Source organism: Lasioglossum baleicum, chromosome 6, assembly GCF_051020765.1.
Source record: "Lasioglossum baleicum chromosome 6, iyLasBale1, whole genome shotgun sequence".
Taxonomy (NCBI): domain Eukaryota; kingdom Metazoa; phylum Arthropoda; class Insecta; order Hymenoptera; family Halictidae; genus Lasioglossum; species Lasioglossum baleicum.
The window spans coordinates 6,827,415-6,845,939 of record NC_134934.1 but is presented as its reverse complement, the minus strand read 5'-3'; the positions used below and the strand labels follow the sequence as shown (position 1 = coordinate 6,845,939).

At 40.7% G+C, this 18,525-nt stretch overlaps 1 protein-coding gene across 2 annotated transcripts in view; it reads left to right on the top strand.

The window, feature by feature from the left end:
• LOC143209257 (PRL-1 phosphatase-like) overlaps nucleotides 1-18,525 on the top strand; it is a 50,533-nt gene that overhangs the window by 19,035 nt on the left and 12,973 nt on the right. Inside the window, exon 1 of one of the 2 annotated variants that reach the window (XM_076424661.1) lies at nucleotides 12,330-12,893. The exons of the other annotated variant lie outside the window; for it this stretch is intronic. The gene's annotated coding sequence lies outside the window, so the exon portion shown is untranslated. Of the gene's footprint in view, nucleotides 1-12,329; nucleotides 12,894-18,525 lie in introns of those variants that run through there. 2 annotated transcript variants of the gene reach the window in all.

Sequence of the window (18,525 nt, the reverse complement as noted above, 5' to 3'; positions counted from 1 at the left end):
AATACCGTTACCCGTCGAATTTGGGGTGGGTTAATTCGATTTCGGAGTATAATGCATGCCAGAACTGGCCGGTCTCGAATCTGGCAACGTGTTCTGTTCGCCGACGTAATGGCGACGATGATGGGCCTCTTCGAGATGACCAATGCGCCCTCAGAATGATTTTACAAAATCTTTCAACCCTTATCAAACCCTCGTGCTGGTAACCAAGTGTGTAAGCAATTTGAAACACTCAGTATTTAAAATTCTTCTCAAAATGTTCATCTTGAAGATATGCCAGTAGAGATTACTCTGTTATTAGCAATTCGATCGAAAATGCTTTTATCAGATATAGCATGATTTTTCACGGTCACCTATAATTTTTTTACGCCTACTTGTTAGAGGATTTCAAGGCGAACTCGATAAGTGTCATAACATCAAAGAAATTTGCTATAATCACATGAAAGCTCTCTTGAAACCATGCTATATGTGATAAAAACATTTTCGTTCGGAGTTCTAATAACAGAGTAACCTCTACTGGTCACGATTCGTGGTTCACCCTGTACATTGATGTGGTGGTATTTAAAGAGTGGACATTCACAGTCAATTTGGGGGTGCCATTCTGTTCCAGTCCCGATCGGTCGAGTGCTCCGCGAGGAACAGAGAAGTGGTTCGGTTCGAAATCACGTCGCGCAACTGGGAAAGTTTTAATTTCCGCGCGATTTATCTCCCTTTGTCCCAAGTGGGCGCGTTTCCGCGAGGTTCCCTTGTTCTCCGAGTCCACGGCCGTTTTATTCTGGGACGCGCCTCCCCTGAGAGTTATTCCTGCTCTTCTTTCGCAACGTTCTTAGCCATTATCGGCCGCGATCCTTGATTCGAGGTTGCCTCTTATCATCGTTCGCCGAATAACCCACTGTCCTACTTACACGGTATCGATTTTACGAGACCACCTGAGACCATTCGCGGTCTCCGCGAGACTCCTTTACCTCTAGTGTCGCCCAGCGAACTTACAACAACTTTCTTTGCCTGGTGAATGGAGCTCGTACACAGTTCCTGTTGCGAAAATCATTATCGAGTTACCGTGCCTGTCCCGGACTTCGGCATTATCGAAATAAATTATTTGAAACATAATCGTTAAGATAATATATTATTCTGTTTGGCTACGTGTCACTTGAAATAATCATATGTTAGTTTATTTTTTTAAAATTATTTTATTGTTTGGAGTTTAAAGGAAATTCTGCTGCACGAATGAATTTTATTCCAACCACCGTTATCATTAACGATCGTTAGTTACTTGATAAATTTCTTTGTCGTTCATAATTTTTTAAAGAAGAAGGAGGAATATTACATTTATTGTTCGCCTGTGAATATTGACCAATATTTCGTAGCGGACTACATCTTGAAGCGACGAAAGGCTCAGTTTGCTGTGAACAGAGCCTAACAGCCGCAGTTCGTCGGCCCAAGACTTGTTCGGCTTTCTTTCTTGTCGTCCGGAGGAGTTAAATGCGGGGGTGCGTTACTGAATGCGCAGGAACAGTGAAAAAATGGGGTTGCCGGCCAAACTTCATCCCCCGCAAGCTTCCATCGACTTTCATCCCCACCAATCCACCCCCACGAACTGTCTGCGTTCGCGTGATCGGGGTGAACGTACTCCCACGCGCCACCCACCTCAGCTCTATGATGTCACGAGCCGCGTTCTACGTCATCGTTACAGCGTCACGCTCCACCCTCGCATCCCCGAAAGAGCCGGTGACGTCATCCGGAGCTCCCTGCGCGTAGCTACGTGGTTCGATCGAGAGAGGATTTTAACATCCCACGGGTCGTTTGATCTCGACGATGCTCGCTGGAACCCGCTCGAACGTGGAAGTAATAGCTTTCGTTTTGAATTGCAATTTTTGATCAAGTTTTTTTTCCTTCGCTGCGTTTCGCTCCTTTGAACGATTCGACGTGGGCGGTGTCGTTTCTGGTGGTCGATTTAGAGTTGAAGGTTTGTTAAATGTTTTTTTTAAACGTTTGTCGGGATATCGATTGTTCTGAAGTTGATGGAGATGTATTATGTAGTTTTTTAATAAGAGTTTTGTTTTCGAGAGACCCGTTTTTTCAAGACTGATACTCTTATTAAGTGTTTTACATTGTGTTGTGAATTGTTTTACATTTCTTGGTAGAGCGAAGATATATATATAATCGTGGCTTTATAAATTGATTGACGAGGTTGGAGCTGTTCAACGAAGCGTGCCCCGTCATTTAGAATTTTTCAAGCGAAGAACCGAGACACTGTCGCCGAAGTTATTTTTTGTGTCTGGGTTTACACATCCTCTGCCTCTCCAATCCTTTCCAAAGCACTATTTATAAATCTCCGATACAAGGTAACTCGGCGGAACCCATGCGATCTATTTGGTTCGGCTAAGGGCCTTGGCTAAGTTTGTACTTTTCGTAAAAACTCGGAGTCGTCTATAGCTCGGTTCTCGAGACATTCCGATGGTATATTCGTTTCGCCTCGTTCAAATCGCAATCTCAACAGTTTGTGAATCTTCCAATGTCCTATTATGCATCGAACATGTGATACTTGTCCAACCTTTCAAACACATCGATCAACTTACTTAGAACATAGTCTAAATCAGTAGTTCTTAAACTTATGTAGTTCGGGGCCGCCCCCTTTTTTTGCGGAGCCCACTCCAACCCTAGTCATTTTACGTAGTTCTTGAGACTTAATTTGAAACATGAAACATTTTGTTCATGAAAATGATTTGAATAATCTTTTTGTTTCAGCAAAAATATCTGTTGAAAGAAAAATTGAGTCTTACTAGTTAGACACATCGATCTTGATAAAATTGATGCGAGAGATAGTTCTTCGAAAAATATGTAGCTCATTGGCAATCGTCCTTGTTGAAGAGGTGTGCGAGCCGTCCTTAAAGTTGGGGGTGCAAAATTGATCTTTCTAGTGTGTAGAAATGTAGCAAAATGTTGAATACTGTTACTAAAGAATTTCGGCGAACCTCCAACAGAGAATACAATCAGTTAAGAGTTCTCAAATAAGATTGTTCAGGTCTTGTTTGCTTAAGTTCGATCGTCCTATTATGACGAATAATCTTTCTTTTTAGCAAAAATATCTAATGATGTCAAAAATGATTCGCGGGCCACAGTTTAAGAACCACTGGTCTAAATGAATGCTTTGAAATTCAGAAAAAAACGTTATTAATGTTCTTACCTTCTTAAAAGGTACTCATTTATATAACAACATCTAACCTTACCACATATTTCAACCGATAAGTAGGAAAATTAAGCCTTTCACACTACACTATACATGTATGTAATTCACTGCTCTAAAGTGTATCAGTCCGTCGTGGTCGCTAATAACCTAGCTGTTGACGCGACCTTAATAAATAAATTTAAAAAAAATCGCAATTTGTTTTGTCCAAGACTCGAAGAGTAAAATACAAGGGCCGCCAGTTATCGACTTCCGCCGATAGATTACTATACTAACAGCTTGGCGAAAAGGGGGAGAAGATAAATTCGGAGCGTCTTCGCTCGATGATAAACACCCCGACAGATCTATCGATCGTCCTCGTTCATAAATCATGAGGCAGCGACGGGAATACGCGTTTGTGGGTTCGCGACGCGTCAGAGAAAGATAATCGGTGAAAAAGAAAGCGGTTCACGAGTCACGATAGGACGCGTGCAGCACACGCCTGTCAACCAAACCCTTTCACGATTGCACGCTATTGCATGGCGTTGCATAATGTTGCATAGTTTCGCGTGGCCGTCCATTGCATCGCGCAAGATAGGATAGATTCCCAGCCACGGCAGACTTACGAGTTGTCGCACAACGTTGCGTGCTCCAAAATGTCACAGTTATGCCGACCTTATGCCAGTATGTATGCACCGAGACTGCGGATTTTTATGCATTTCTGATGCATGCGCAACGAGAGCGACAGGTCCGCTTCAACCTTACCCGGTCGCGTCCTTACTCTAATTTTAACTTGCCAACTTTCTAAATTGGCTGCGACCAGTTTTTATGACAGTCCGATTGAAAGGAGACTGTCTGAGAGGGACGGACTTTTTTAGGAATATTACTAGAAACATTTCTAAGAAATTTTTATCCTTCTATGTTTATGATTGGACCCACAGGATTTACGAGCAAACTTGTTGTTTTTTGGCGAGGATAAAATTCATGGAGGGCTGGAATGAACTCTTGTTCTCCTTGTATCGTATGCAACAAAACAATGCAGTTGTTATAGCGCAAAGAACTAAGTACAATTTTGTTGGAACTTGACCGAACTTCATTTTGTCCTTCACGTTTATAAGTAGACTGCGGATCATTAGGCGAAATAGAAATGTTTTGCAACGACTGTGGGCAGCAGGAGTTAAATAAAAATTGTTTCCATCGCTTAATAGATTTTTTACATTGAAAAAACATCGTAACAATATTCTTAGACTTCTCTGATCTGTTTCTGTTTTACATCTCACCCAGCCAATTTCTTGATAAATGCATAAAAAACCGCAGTCTATTGATAGTCAACAATACCACACTCTTGTTCGTACCTCAATGAAAATCTGAACTTTGTGTGCAAGCTCGCAGCCTGACAGTTGTTAATCACTATAAACCTAATCAGAGGCGCTCACAGTGTCATCCGCCATTGAAAGAATCCGTCCACGATCTGTCCTGATGCACTTGTTGAAATCTCAAGGCCACCCAGTTGCCCTCGGATGTATTCTCGCGTATCCATTTAGGGGAAAAAGCTTTTCCCCTTCTCCGATCGGATTAGGCATAACGGTTCGAGTGGAACTATCGTCGTCACCCCCGCTTTCTATCTGCCTCTCTCTCTCTCTCTCTCTCGCGTATATTTCTCATTTATGGTAATCCGAAGTTACTTAGCACCGGTGGTAAAATCGATCTCTAAATCAACGTTCCCCGGAGAGTAAGTACCTTGGCCGACATTATTGGTCACTGTTACGAAACGCCGCGCCGGCGATCATAACGTGCACCGGGGACCGTTTCAAGTGCGTGCATACGCGAGGGACACGCGTATTGATTCATACCTCGGAACCAGTTCGTTGCAATTAATATTTTCCGATTGCACGTTTCGCTGTTCCGTCAGCTGTCCGCGGAACTAGTTTTCCAGACCCTGATGCACAACCTTCGGAATGGCGGACTGCGGACTTTTATGCAAAACAACAATTTTCTACGTTGTGGCTACGTTGTTTCTACAATTAATTTCTTGTAACTAGATCAAGAGTTTGAAAATAATGCGACTCTATTCTTATAATCGACATTTTTATTCTTTTGGCGTTCAGTCTATACTAATTTTTGTTATGAATGCATGAAATCCGCCGTCTTCATTGGTTGTTCGAGGTCAGCGGGCAGAGCCATCCTCCCTTGGATATACTAGAAAAGAATTACACATCTGTTTGTCCTTGTTAGTTTCCAACATAATTTTAAAACAGCAAGTTCTCCTTTGAACCTAACATTATAAAAAAAATATCTAAAAAACTTTTTAAAAACCACGCTTATATTAAAATCCACTGAAAAGGAGAAAATAATTTTTTTAGACATTAGTGACTATAAATAAAAGCGTGGAGCGCGAACCTATATTGACGTAATCTTCGTGGGCGCCCCACGCTTTTATTTATAGTCACTAATGTCTAAAAAAATTATTTTCTCCTTTTCCATGTATTCCCCTCGAGTGCTGGTTTGGTCACTTTCTGGCGACTCTGGTTCTGAGCTATGTTTAAAGTTTCAAATCTCTAGCTCATCGGGAAGTGGTTTAAAATTCGATTACAAGATTTGACGCATGCAAGAACAACTCGGCAAGCTAATATAAGCATGGTAATAAATTGTGTCGATATTTTGAGGGACAGTTTATTCAGCGAGGATATGAATTGATGAAATTAGGATATATTTTGAATACGTATACTGATTGGGAGATTGAGTGCAAGATGAACGCTTGAAAAATAATAGAATTCCGCAGAATTCTATTGCGGCTCAGTCGAAGAACATAAAAGAAAATCATTTCTCTTCAAGTCCTCGAGGTCTCGATATACTCAGCCTCAAGTGCGCGATGAAAGTAGTCCAATCGATGTGCTTTGATGTAGCGTGGAGGAAGGTTAAAGAGTTGTCGAAGGTGAAAGTCTCCGGTGGATGTTTGGGAATTTCTCACATCTGAATTTCTACCAGGTTGTCTTCTGCGCAACCATGATCTGCAGTATCTGGAGCAACCACTGCCAATCTTCTCAACACCCTTGATCCACAGAATAAAACTCAGACACTTAGTGGAAAAATCGACGAAACCAATACAATTTCGTTTCTCATCCATCAGAACCCTTCTCAAATTAAAAGAATTGCTACAGTGTACTACATAAAACACAATTGATTTGTTCCTTTTTCAAGGAACATAATAATTATCTGTAAGAACATCGCTACCTTCGGAACTCTTTAGAAATTAAAAACATTGCAAACTTTATTCAACCGTAGTCAATCTTTTTCTTAAGTACACGATAATTGTCTAAAAAAACTTGCAACGATTAAAATAACTTCGTCCTGCGACAACTCGCGCAAGAACTTTAGTAGAGCGTTCGAGTCCAGAATTTCGGCGTGCTGATTAGTTGTAATTGTCGCTGCAGTCATCCTTTCAACTCATTTCGCATAAAAGTATGCGAACAACTTCAACGCAGTCCGTACTCCGGAAATAATTATCTGTTTTACATGGAACCATTCATGCAACGATTATACCGAGATCGTATCGTTTTATCGAATGCCTCTCGATCTATTTGCAGGCGGTTTCGTTATCAGAATTTCGGCTTATCTCGTTTAGCCAGAGTTGCCAGATTAACACTTGTATCCCCACTCTACCTTCCCCTTCTACGACGCTATTTCCCCACGCTTCCCCCACAGCTCGGTCACGTGACGCGTTCCATCTCTATCGTGCATGTGTCACAATATCACGTGACTAATTCGGTGTTGGCAGAGAGGGGGTAATTTTTTCCCCTCAATTCGAGTCAATTCCACTGATCTGGCGACTCTGCGCTTAGCCCGCGTCACTCTAAATGCGTGAAAGGCAACGAACAGGAAACAAGAAACGTCTTTGATCGCCGATAGCGAACGAGAGCCCACTGATTGCTTTATCATTACATTCTGTCCACCGTGGCGAATAATTTTTGCTATTCGCCCGTAATAATTTTGCGCGGCTTTCCAGGCGATCATGCTCGTGTTTCATAGCTCGTTAGTCGTTTTACCGGACCGATGAATTTTGCGTTTATCGGGCGGTGTTTATACAGTTCATTTTTTTCGTTGAGTAATACTGATATCCGATTAATTAGTGGCTGTTTTAATGGCGCGTGTTGACTAATTCAAAAACTGGGCGTTGGTTTGATGTTTAATATAATGTATTTTGTTTGGACCAGTTTATGAGTCGAACAATTGGATCGTTTTGGTTGGTATGCGTTTCTACATGCACATGCACATCGCGAGAAAAATTTAAAACTATTTTACGACTCAATTGAATAAAATCTAAAAATAGTTGGATCTATTTTCACATATGTTAGGAGTTGTTAATCGATATCGCTGCAGCGTTATATTTAAACTGTGCAGAATAATCAATTTTATTTAAAGGACGAGCAAGCTCAACAGAGTGAGGAGGGATCGATAAAGATTAATTGTCCATACAATGATTTTGTTAGAATCGCAGGAGTCGATCAAGAAACGTCTGCCGATATTGAATTCGATTTTTAACTCGTAACTATTATTGAAAAATTTATTTTGACAGATTTATTCATAGGAGAGTATCACATTCGCTAATTCAAAAATTCAATTAATTCCACGATGACGAATTTATTCACGGAAGACTATCACAATCGCTACTTCACCTTTTATACAAATCTTTAAACGCTTCAAATTTTAAATTGACTACACGATGGAAAATTTATTCCCGGAAGACTGTGACGCATTCCCGGTTCATTGTGTCGCACAAAATCTACGTCAGAATGTCGAGAACCTTAAATTTTAAGTCGGAATTAAGAATTTGCAAGGCAGAGATAAAGTATTTAGGAATCGCGTTGAAGTATGCGCATAAACGAGTGACTGTGCCTTTTTACAATCATTTCCTCGGCGTGTTGCCACTCGTAAAAGAAGCTATAAGCAACGTTAAATCCATACCCCGCGGTATCCCAGGCCGCAGAACAAGATTCCGTCTGTATGCGATTGCATTGCGGGAGGTTGATGCCGACCCGGAATGGAATTACGATGCACACGGTGGAAAATCCAACATAAACGGTTCCGAAACGATAAGAGGCCTGTGTACATATGTATGTATGTATATCGGTGCCAGTCGATTGTGCACCGGTTGATCGAGAGTCGGCTCCTGGAAAACGCAATCCGCGGGGCTTCTACGCTTTTATAACGCTTCGTTCTTGCATACCAGCTGGCTCCACGTTTAAACTGCATCTGCATAGTTCAAACGTTTCAACTGAAATGCAAGAAATCCTTTATTCCATTGAGACATCGTTATTTTCATCGATAAAATGTTACAATGCCGACTTTTTGATTACGAACATATACCTCCAACATAATTTTTAGTTGACTTTTAATGTCGCATTTTGACAAAAGAAATATTTTCAGTTGATTCTTGTGTGTAAATTCGTTTAATCTGTGCGGATGGGAATTATTTTTGTGAGACGAAATCGTGCACTGAAGAAGTATAGGAATGAAATGAAGGAAAGTGTTGCGTTTAATGAAAACTAATAATGTGTATAAAAATTATGCACAGTCACAGAACTGCATAAAAATGCATCGAATCATCAGCCTCATGCTAACGAGCCGGCGTTATATTCCACAATGAACTGTTGAAAAAATAACTGTAGGATGAACATTGTCGTTACCTACACTCAGTAAAATAAGTCTCCGTACACCCTTTCAAACAGAACAACGTTTTTTATAATTGTACCAAACGATCTGATCATTTGTAAGCAATTGGAAGCATTGGTTCACCAGATGATGTGCAAAATAGATTTTCCAAAAATTGCAATTGATCAGACTTTTTTATTTAGGTCCCTAATGAAAATTTAAAATATATGTTTTGTAGATCTATGTTAAATCTGTGTATTTGTCAATCGATATCGATGAAATTTTCACTACAAAACATATATTTTACATTTTTATTAAGGGCCCAAATAAAAAACTATTAAAAAGTGCCTTTTGTAATTTTTAGAAAATATCTTTTGCACATCATTCGCAGTAAACCAATGCTTTTAATTGCTTACAAAACATCAGGTCGTTTGGTATAATTATAAAAAAGTTATTCTGTTTTAAAGGGTGTGTGGAGACTTATTTTACTGATTGCATGGATGAAATTCCGTTTAATTGGAGTTACGTGTTCATTTTCGTACAGATTACTTTGTAAAGCAGGGATCCGATGAAAAATCGGAGTAAGTCGAGGAGTGCGCCGAGCCGGAAATACAACGGGTACTTTGTTAATCCTTGTTAAAAGTTTTAGTTCTGCCGTGTTTGACGCAGTTGCGCCAACCCTGGAACGCGTAAAATCCTCTGTTTATTAATAATGCTTCTAAAAAGTACATATTTTTAACGTGTAGACGACTTTTCCACGAGAGGTTCGCCCACAGAAACATCAACCACAGATCTGCTTACGTCAACGAATTTTATTACTGTTTATCAATTCGTGATTCAACGGTAAAATGAGTTGCTATCGAAACTAAGGTTACGGCGAGGATAATACGACGATTATGCGATACGTTGCCGTCATTCAACAGAAGTCAGATAAAATCTCTTTGTTAGCCGAATGACGGAGGTATTAAATGTAGCTTAAAAATTCGGAGGATTGCGAGCACTCGAATGGTTAGAACGCTACAAAACCGAGGAGGAATTGCTTGAAAGATCGCGAATTTATCCTCCCTTTTCTCGTCCGTGCGATGATCGATGATTTCGGAGCGATTGCACCCGAAGCTATTCCTTTCTCTCCTACGCGAGTTGCGTGGACGTAGCGAAATTTTCCGAGTTGTCGACTCGTTCAAATAACGACGGACAATAAGCAGAGACAGTTCTTCGTCTGCGAATTATTTTTAGATCGGCCAGGAAGACTTTCTTGAATACTGAACGCCCTCGTTGTCGCACGGCGATCTCCTTGCATCCCATGAATTATGCATCGTTTTTTCTTCTCTTTATTTCCTGAAACGCTCTCGATCGCAGCGCACCGGAAAAAAAGTGTTTGCCAACTTTCGATGGATCGATCCAATGAACAAAATTAACTCTGGATCTACCAGATGGGTCTAAATAACTTGTTTTAAGTAAAAAATGTTTTTATGAGAGATTGTTGAGCAAACGTCCTTTTTCAGGTGTGTTCAAATGTGCAAAGAAGTACTAGAACAAAATGTGAAGTATCTCTAAAACGTGAGAAGTAGGAAGAAGCTTCTTGGAACCGGAGGTAATTGGAAGTTGATGTTGAAAATTGTTGACGCACGTCGCGACGATCTGTCAAGATGGTACCGTTTTGCCCCATCCCACGGTGCCACATTTACGATCCGCAGGCTGCACTTGTCCCCCGTTCACTTGTATCGGAATTAACGTGGCTGCCATGCGACATTATTTATGAATTGGAAAGCATCGCTGATAACCTATATCGATCACGCGAAAATCGTATATTTCGGTGTCAACCGTCGTGTCTAGGCAGATTAAGACATGTCGCACTAGTGGTTGGTTTATATCCTGTGTTATATCATTTATTTTTCCCAGAATGTCCTGTCGGCTGTCGCATTTCTGAGAGACATCAAGGAAGAGATATTTGATAAATAAAGATAACATCTCCTACGGTTGCTCTATTTCTAGACGTATTTGATATCGTATTTTATATTCGAGACATCACAGAAAAGGACTTCGGTGAATCTCGGGAGATAAAGGCACTTTTGCGTTTCTGCTGACTCTTTTCCCTATTCTTTGTTGGTAGCGATCTGTAATTATGTATTTTGTCACCGATTGCTTCATGTAGAATTTCTACTTCCTCTGAAGTTTCCTGTTGTCTGCCATATTTATGGATTAGACAATGAACGCAAGCGATTTAATTAATCTAGGGATATAAAGATACGTCTTCGTTTCCGGTCTCACCTTTCCCTGTTCCTCGTTGTCATTGATATAGATTGCTCTATCTTGAGTTTATATTTTCTCGAATCTTTCCTCGATCATCACAGACAAGCATTTTCATTAATCTGGGAATTATTCCCTAGAATTTCCTGTACCAGTGAACTTTGCCTCATCGTCCGGAATATTTTATTCAGGAAACAGCAATGAGAAAGAATTGAATGAAATCTCGGAATATTTCAGATATTTCAGAACACGCAGGGGGCTCTCTCCGACACGCATAATTTTCCATTAACTCCCTCGCAGATAAAAATGCCAGCGTCTATTAATATACTTGGCGTGTCGCAGATAAAAAAACGAGCTGGTATGAATGCTTATTATTCGCGTCTTTATCTTGAGGAAGGTCAATGCACGACCTTGTTCAATCTCCAGTTTTCCTCTTATCTGTCACTCTACGTCGGTCGAGACTGTCGAGACCCGATACTCGTCGACCATCGAGATCATCTTCCCGCGCGTCTTTTCGCGGCAATTGTTCGCGCCGCAAAATCTCGAGCCAATCTCGCAACAAGGAAGATACTGCGACATACACGATTGCCAGCAATTATGAAAGTGGTGCAAGCCAAAATTCCAAGCAAATCAATCTTCTTGCTCGTTATGCATCTATTGTCATGGTAAAATTTATCGTCCTTGCACACGAGTAATTTGTATGTTCCAAACAGTAAAGCTATTCAAATCATTTTCGCATTGTGTGCAAGTGAAGACGTTTTAATCTCACATGTCTTGTTACGTTAAATTATACGATGACTGTGCACATTTCCGCAAATTTATATGTTTGTAGATGAACTGTATATATTTAACTTCAATTATCCACAAACACGTAATACTTCGTATCTGGCTGACATAGTCGCCAAGTAAATACCGAAAGATGTTCAAAATGTACAAAATTCTCTTTCCAAATCATCAATACATATTTACGAGGTGGTCGAGACGTCAGTTATCGATCGGGCAGCCGCGCGAAGTTCCCCGAAACGTAGGTCAAACGCAACAATTGCTCCGGGGAGACTTATCGACTTGTTCACGCTCGAGCGGCGATCGCAGCCGTCGCTGTCGGTCGCGCGAATGACGTCACTGTGTGGCGGAGCGGCGCGATTGGTCCGCGACAAGGCGAAACGTCACGGTCACGCCGGTGGGGATGAAGCGCGCGCCATGGGGATAGAGGTGGGGGGACGCGACAGAGAGCGGTCTCGGCGTTGTGCTATTTTCATCGGCGCACTACGCTACCGCTGGCCCAGATTCGATGCGACCGTCACGAAGTATACCTGACATCCGACTCTGCCCGCGAGTTCGCTGGGCCTCCCGGCTCGTTCATCCTGATCGAACATCCGTAACAAGTCCGGCACAGTTCGTAACCAGGCTAGCTACGTATCCGCGAAGCTGCGGATGAGAAACGACGCGCGCCAGTATAATCCTACCGAAAGTCGTTTTGAAACTCTTGGAAGTATCGTACTGAACTCTGTTTGCCACTTGTGGCCGGCTCGTGGCTGACCGTGTGACCTGGCGGAGCCACGCGCACCAGTGCAACCTTGTTTCGATCTACGATCCTGCAACAGTGTTTCGAAGTGCACGTAAGATGTGACTCCCTAAGTGCCGCGGTGCTCTCCACGCGCAGTTTTATTGACATCACGACCGTGTGACAAGAGTTCACGCCGTACCCGCACTACCCGTGGTACCTGCGCCTTTGCTACACCATTGCGCGCTGAATACACGGCTAGAGAGCACGCGGAACATTGCACTGCGAGCCCGACGTCTGGGTTCTTCGTCAAATGACCTCAAGGTAGGTCTGACTACTGCACAAGGGTAACGAATGTCGGCGTACCGGCGTCAATCGAGTGCAGGGGGTTAACCTGAACATTCTTGTCTCGACCTCCAAATAGTCGGGGACAATATTAAGCGGACTGACAAAGGATCTGAATTTTTTTTGAGATGTTACGCCGACCAGTTTGCTAGTGAATGAGTAAACAAACATTTCTGTTTAGATTGCAATTGGTAGGAACCATACAAAATTTGAGAAATGATGTTTTTCCAGGGCTTCGGAGTCGGTAGACAAAATTCTTAACTCCAACCCCACTTTTTTTTACCTCCGACTCCGACTCTCCAAATTGAAAAAATATGTACCTACTCAAAATAATTAAGAGTTGTAATGAAACTGAATAAATAGTTGAAATATTATATTAAAGTCTAAGAATATGGAACAGATAACTTACTTTCTCACTTTCAGGAAATGGTTAGAAAATACTACTGCCATAACTTTAACTGTTTCTCCTCTACATAGTGCCGAGGTATATACATATACAATACGTCTATACTGTAGATCGAATATTAGCAATTTATTTATGTATACATAAATGTATTAATGATTTATAAACAAAAGAGCCGGGGTCGGAGTCGATATATTTTTTCCCGACTCTGACTCCGACACCGGGAGTCGATATATATGTAGCTTTTTCTTACTCCGGCTCCGACTCCAGTGATCAGCAATTACTCCGACTTCGACTCCGACTCCGAAGCCCTGGTTTTTTCAACATTTTTAACTGAGCCTGTAACGATAAAGAAGTCATACGTTTAAAGATGAGAGCTTAAGGATAAAAGTTGCAGATTTTCGGCATTGTCAGGGCATTCGCCCTTACGTGATCATCTTTAAACGTTTGTAACTCATTGTAGATCGTTTGTAGATCAAGTTTTCAGTATGCATATAAGTTACTGGAATCTACAACACGCATTTTTTAAATTAATAAATTTTAAATTATATTTAAAAACATCAGTTTTAAAACTTTGTATGATTCCTACCAATTTCAATCTAAACAAATTTTGTATATATGTACTTCAAACATTTCTTGGCAATGTCATAGAAAAGAAGGCAGGTGTATTTTTCAACATTTCAAAACAGTCTGAATGCTTTACGGTTTGCCGCAACGTGTAAGGCGGTTAATGTTAATGTCACGAGTGCGATTGCAAATGCGCGAGACTATTTACTATTCGAAAGAGTATTTCACTCTTGTTACAACATCCCCTCCTGGCCGCGATCCCTCACGTGGCCGAATTTTCGACGATTACACGCTCGATGGCTCATTCAAGCCTTGCCTCTCTCATCGCAGAAACCGAACAGGTCGCAAGGCATTCCTTGGCATTGCGGATTGCATCGGCGCGAACCTCTGCCAGACAGTGATTATTAAACTGTGTAAAGGAAAACCTGTTACGACATGGGATTATTTGTCCATCCGGCTTTTCTTCTGGTCACATGATGTAGAAGGTAGATCGATACCATCGATAAATACTGAACGCGTATTTAGACGGTCGAACTGCGGCGCCAATTGCTTCGAATTTAAATTAAACATGAAGACTCGCGCTCTTTTTTGTTCGTTGTTTGGTTCTGTGTGGCGACGGAGTTCGTCATTGTGGACACGAAAACAGAAGTAAACAGACGAATGGAATGCACTACTGTGCTTCTCGTAACTTTCCTTGTTATTCCTCGTATGTTGTGTCTTCGTTCTTTTTGTATTCTCTCGTTAACCTAGCATGAATTGCCTACAATAGAGAGGAGATAAAAAGTGTTGGGTACGCGTGGGTCATATGCAAGTAGAATGTGTCGAAGATTCGAAATTGCCTGTAGCGAAGTAACTTTATGTTGAAAGGAAATTAATTATTTATTTGAATTAACGCCCGAGGCCGAACACTATGAAATTTAATCTTTTATGTACTCAATTTTCCTCAGCCTCTAATCGCTCATTGTTTTTAATGAATATTGCTGATACAGGATTGAAACAAAATTAAGTTCGAACATTGTTTATTTGGTTAACATCGTACTAAGAGTTCGAACGGGAGATTGAAGATTACGTTCAATCCAACGGGTTAATTGTTCGAGCAGTCGTTCGGAAACAGTTGTATAGAAATAATTTCCAGGCCTGTTGCCGACGTTTCCCCCATATGTCATGGTTCTAAAACCGCCGTTGCGGCGTAGTAAGGCGTGTATGATCGATCGACCGATTTTTCTCTCCGGCCTGCTCGTTATTGCTAAATGCGGAGCCGGCACGTGGGAGGATACGTGTCCGCAACCGTGTCCATTCGCTGTTTATCAGCCTCGGTTACAAATTTGTACAGTCTCTCGAACAGTTAATCGGCAACCATTCTTATTACTATTGTTATCGATGCCTGTCTCTCTCTCTCCAGGCACATTGAACTTATGCGTGACCCGCAAAGTCTCAAAACTTAAGCAATAGGAACTTATCCTCCTGTAACGTCATTTCTCACTAGAAGATTCCTAAGAACTTCCCCATTCATGATTATCACTAGAACTACAGGATGAGTAAAGATGACTTGCTCTTGATTTGTTCTTTTAGAAATATTAAAATTATAAATATATTTTTCTGGGAAATTTTTAAAGTAGAAATATGTTTTTCCGGGAAATCTTTAAATTAGAAATATGTTTTTCTGGGAAATCTTTAAATTAGAAATATGTTTTTCTGGGAAATCTTTAAATTAGAAATATGTTTTTCTGGGAAATTTTTTCAGTGAACTTCTCTATGGAAATGTATGTTTCCGAAATCGTAGTACAACCGGAGAAAAAGGAATACATAACATTTGTTTGTTTGGCAGCGCGTTTTCGAGAAAATCGAGTTTAAAGTTCCGCCAGGTTCGCGTGCTTTAGTATACCATATGCACAAAGTAGAATTTGTTGATCATGGTCAGACGCGTCAGACGATTCCTATGCAATAGCACGTGTACTCGCTGCACTTTCAAACTCGATCTTCTCGAAAACGAGCTGCTAAACGAAAGAATGTTATTCCTTTTTTCGACTTATTTTTGCATGTAGAATCATTCACAAACACCGTGTATTTAAACCAAGCTGGTAAGAAATCTAAATAAATGCAATTTTGTCATTATTATAAGGCAATGTATGTGCTCGGTAGTTATAGTGTTTTTCAAAATCGTTACAGATGGTGAGAAACTGGATACACGTTCATTTCTCTTCTGAATAATTTTGAGGAATTGTATTAAATATCAAAATAACAGAATTTTACTCGGACTTAAAGGACTGAAAAGGAACAATTCCTCGCAATGTTCTATGTACTTTTAACTACCTTTTTTATATGACGATGGAGAAAAAATGTATAGACGTAGTTCGAGGGGGAAGTGTGAGGCTCGCCGAAGCACAACTCACTAAAAAGGCTCTACCGTCAGGGGACTCATATCTCCTACGACTATCTTGACGAATCACGCCGAGTCAATCCTTCGCTAACGATATATCCATTTCCGAAATGTACTTTTAACTACCTTATCCCTTACTGAAGGGTACTTTCAACTTCGAAGAATCAAAAGCAATTGCAAATAAAAATTAGTCAGAATGTTCTGTCGCGTCTCTTCCGGCGCTTGCAGACTCTGAAGCGAAAATAAAATGGTTCGAGTTCCGTCGAAGCTGCCAAAATAATTCGTGCCGCTCTCAGCGAGTCGCGGCGCGTTCTCGACGGCAACAATCATTACGCAAGCGTCGTTTACCAAGTATCGCAGCCTAGCTGCGTCGCAAAATTCAATTGCATTAGAAACTGTTTGCGCAGTGTATTGCGTTTTGGTGCACTCGCTACGGAAGCTGACTGCCTTGGACAGACAACGAGCACACCTGCGGACGTTACGTCGGTAACATAATCGTCTTAGAAATCGCGTTCCCAGCGAGTGACCTTGACTCGCGCCAGAACTTGTGAATTTCAGCTCGACGGCTATTTTTGAGCCGAACAGACGTGTATAATCGACGGACATGGTGCTTCTTTTTTATCTTGCTTTCACGGTTCGATCGAAAGAATCTCGCGTCGATCTAACCGTTGCTAGCTATGGATCGCGGAGACGCTAAACCGTCTGCAAACACGGATAGATGACGCTGCGATGGGAATTAGAAATTTTTTTTAGCATTTTATTCTTTGAGTCATGTCACGCGACGAATACGTGATATTTCTCCTGATAGAAAATGATCTTGCGCCTCGGCACAATGATTGTAGCTAGCCTCGGATTGGATTACTAATGATTATCTGATTTAGTATACATAGATAACGAAGACAGAGAGCAGAATTATTTTTAGAGAAATATTCATCAATATCGATCGAGATACACTATCAAAAAGGTACCTCCGACGGTTTATATATTATTCAAGGCCTAGAGATAGAACAAAAGCACTGCGGTTTTTCCATTTGGTGGGCGCAAACCAATTCTCGAATATTTTCCATCGATGCTCGGTGGTTCTTGTAAAAAATGGATACAGATTGAAATTTTTCATAGAAAAATCTAATCCTCCATTGGCTGCATTTCTATGTACCGGGGAAAAAAATTGATCAGACCTTTGCTGTACGTTTTTAGATATTCGTAGAGGTTGATTGTATTGTATAAAAATGTTAGCATTTATAAAAAAAAGGCTTTGATGGTAAAACATAGTCCATGATGACTTTATAGTATTAAAAGCATCGGTTGATTATTTTTTAATTTTCATATACTATTGAATGAAATCACGAGTATATTGTGATGAATCATTGTTTTTTAAATACTCTATGATTTATACGATTAGTGAAGCAACTGTTTCACGAGCATTTTTATAAACCGCTGAACGATGTCACGACTATACGACCATTTTATCAGACTGTTTAATAAATGTAGTTCCAGAGGAGACGGTGTAAATCTACACTAATATTTGCAACACTAGAACAAATGGAAAACCAGTTACAGCTAGCGGGGGTACATTGTTTGAACTATAGAGCATGCCGACAAAGTTCACACGGACGCCTGTTAGGCAGTCTATACATACAGTTGCTAGACTATAGCCAAGAAATGTTTCAAATTCTTCGAACCAATTGAACAACGTTACCGCTGCGAACTGGTTCGATGACATAATTTCTTCAGCCTCGAACTGGAACAGACGATCTACGAACGTGGCAGAGAAGAGACACGATTGAATAATCGCTTCTTACGCGTGCGCTATCTTCGATGGCTTGAGATTATCATAGTTGGGAATATTGTAATTATCACAGTTGGCTGTCTGATTTCACTTTTGTCTTGCCTGGATGTCTCAAAAAATAACAGACACCTCTTCTTTCAATATTTTCTAGTCACTTCTAGCGTTCGCAATAGATCTAAATATTGGTAAAAAATTTACTAATCATCTTAAAGCTCTCTTCGGATTATATTATAACAGATAAACAAATTTTCGATTGGCTTGTTAAGTAAAATAGAAATTATTTGCATTCATTGTAAGAAACAAGTGAGATACTTCATTCTTTAACAATCGTAATAATATTGAAATTCTTTCAATTCTTTCAATCGTTTCACTGATTTACACTTTATCTTCGAATTTTCATCATAAATTGATTCGCGATGAACGTTGAAGCATTTCGAGGGGGAAAACTCGGTGTACAATCGAGACCGCGGTT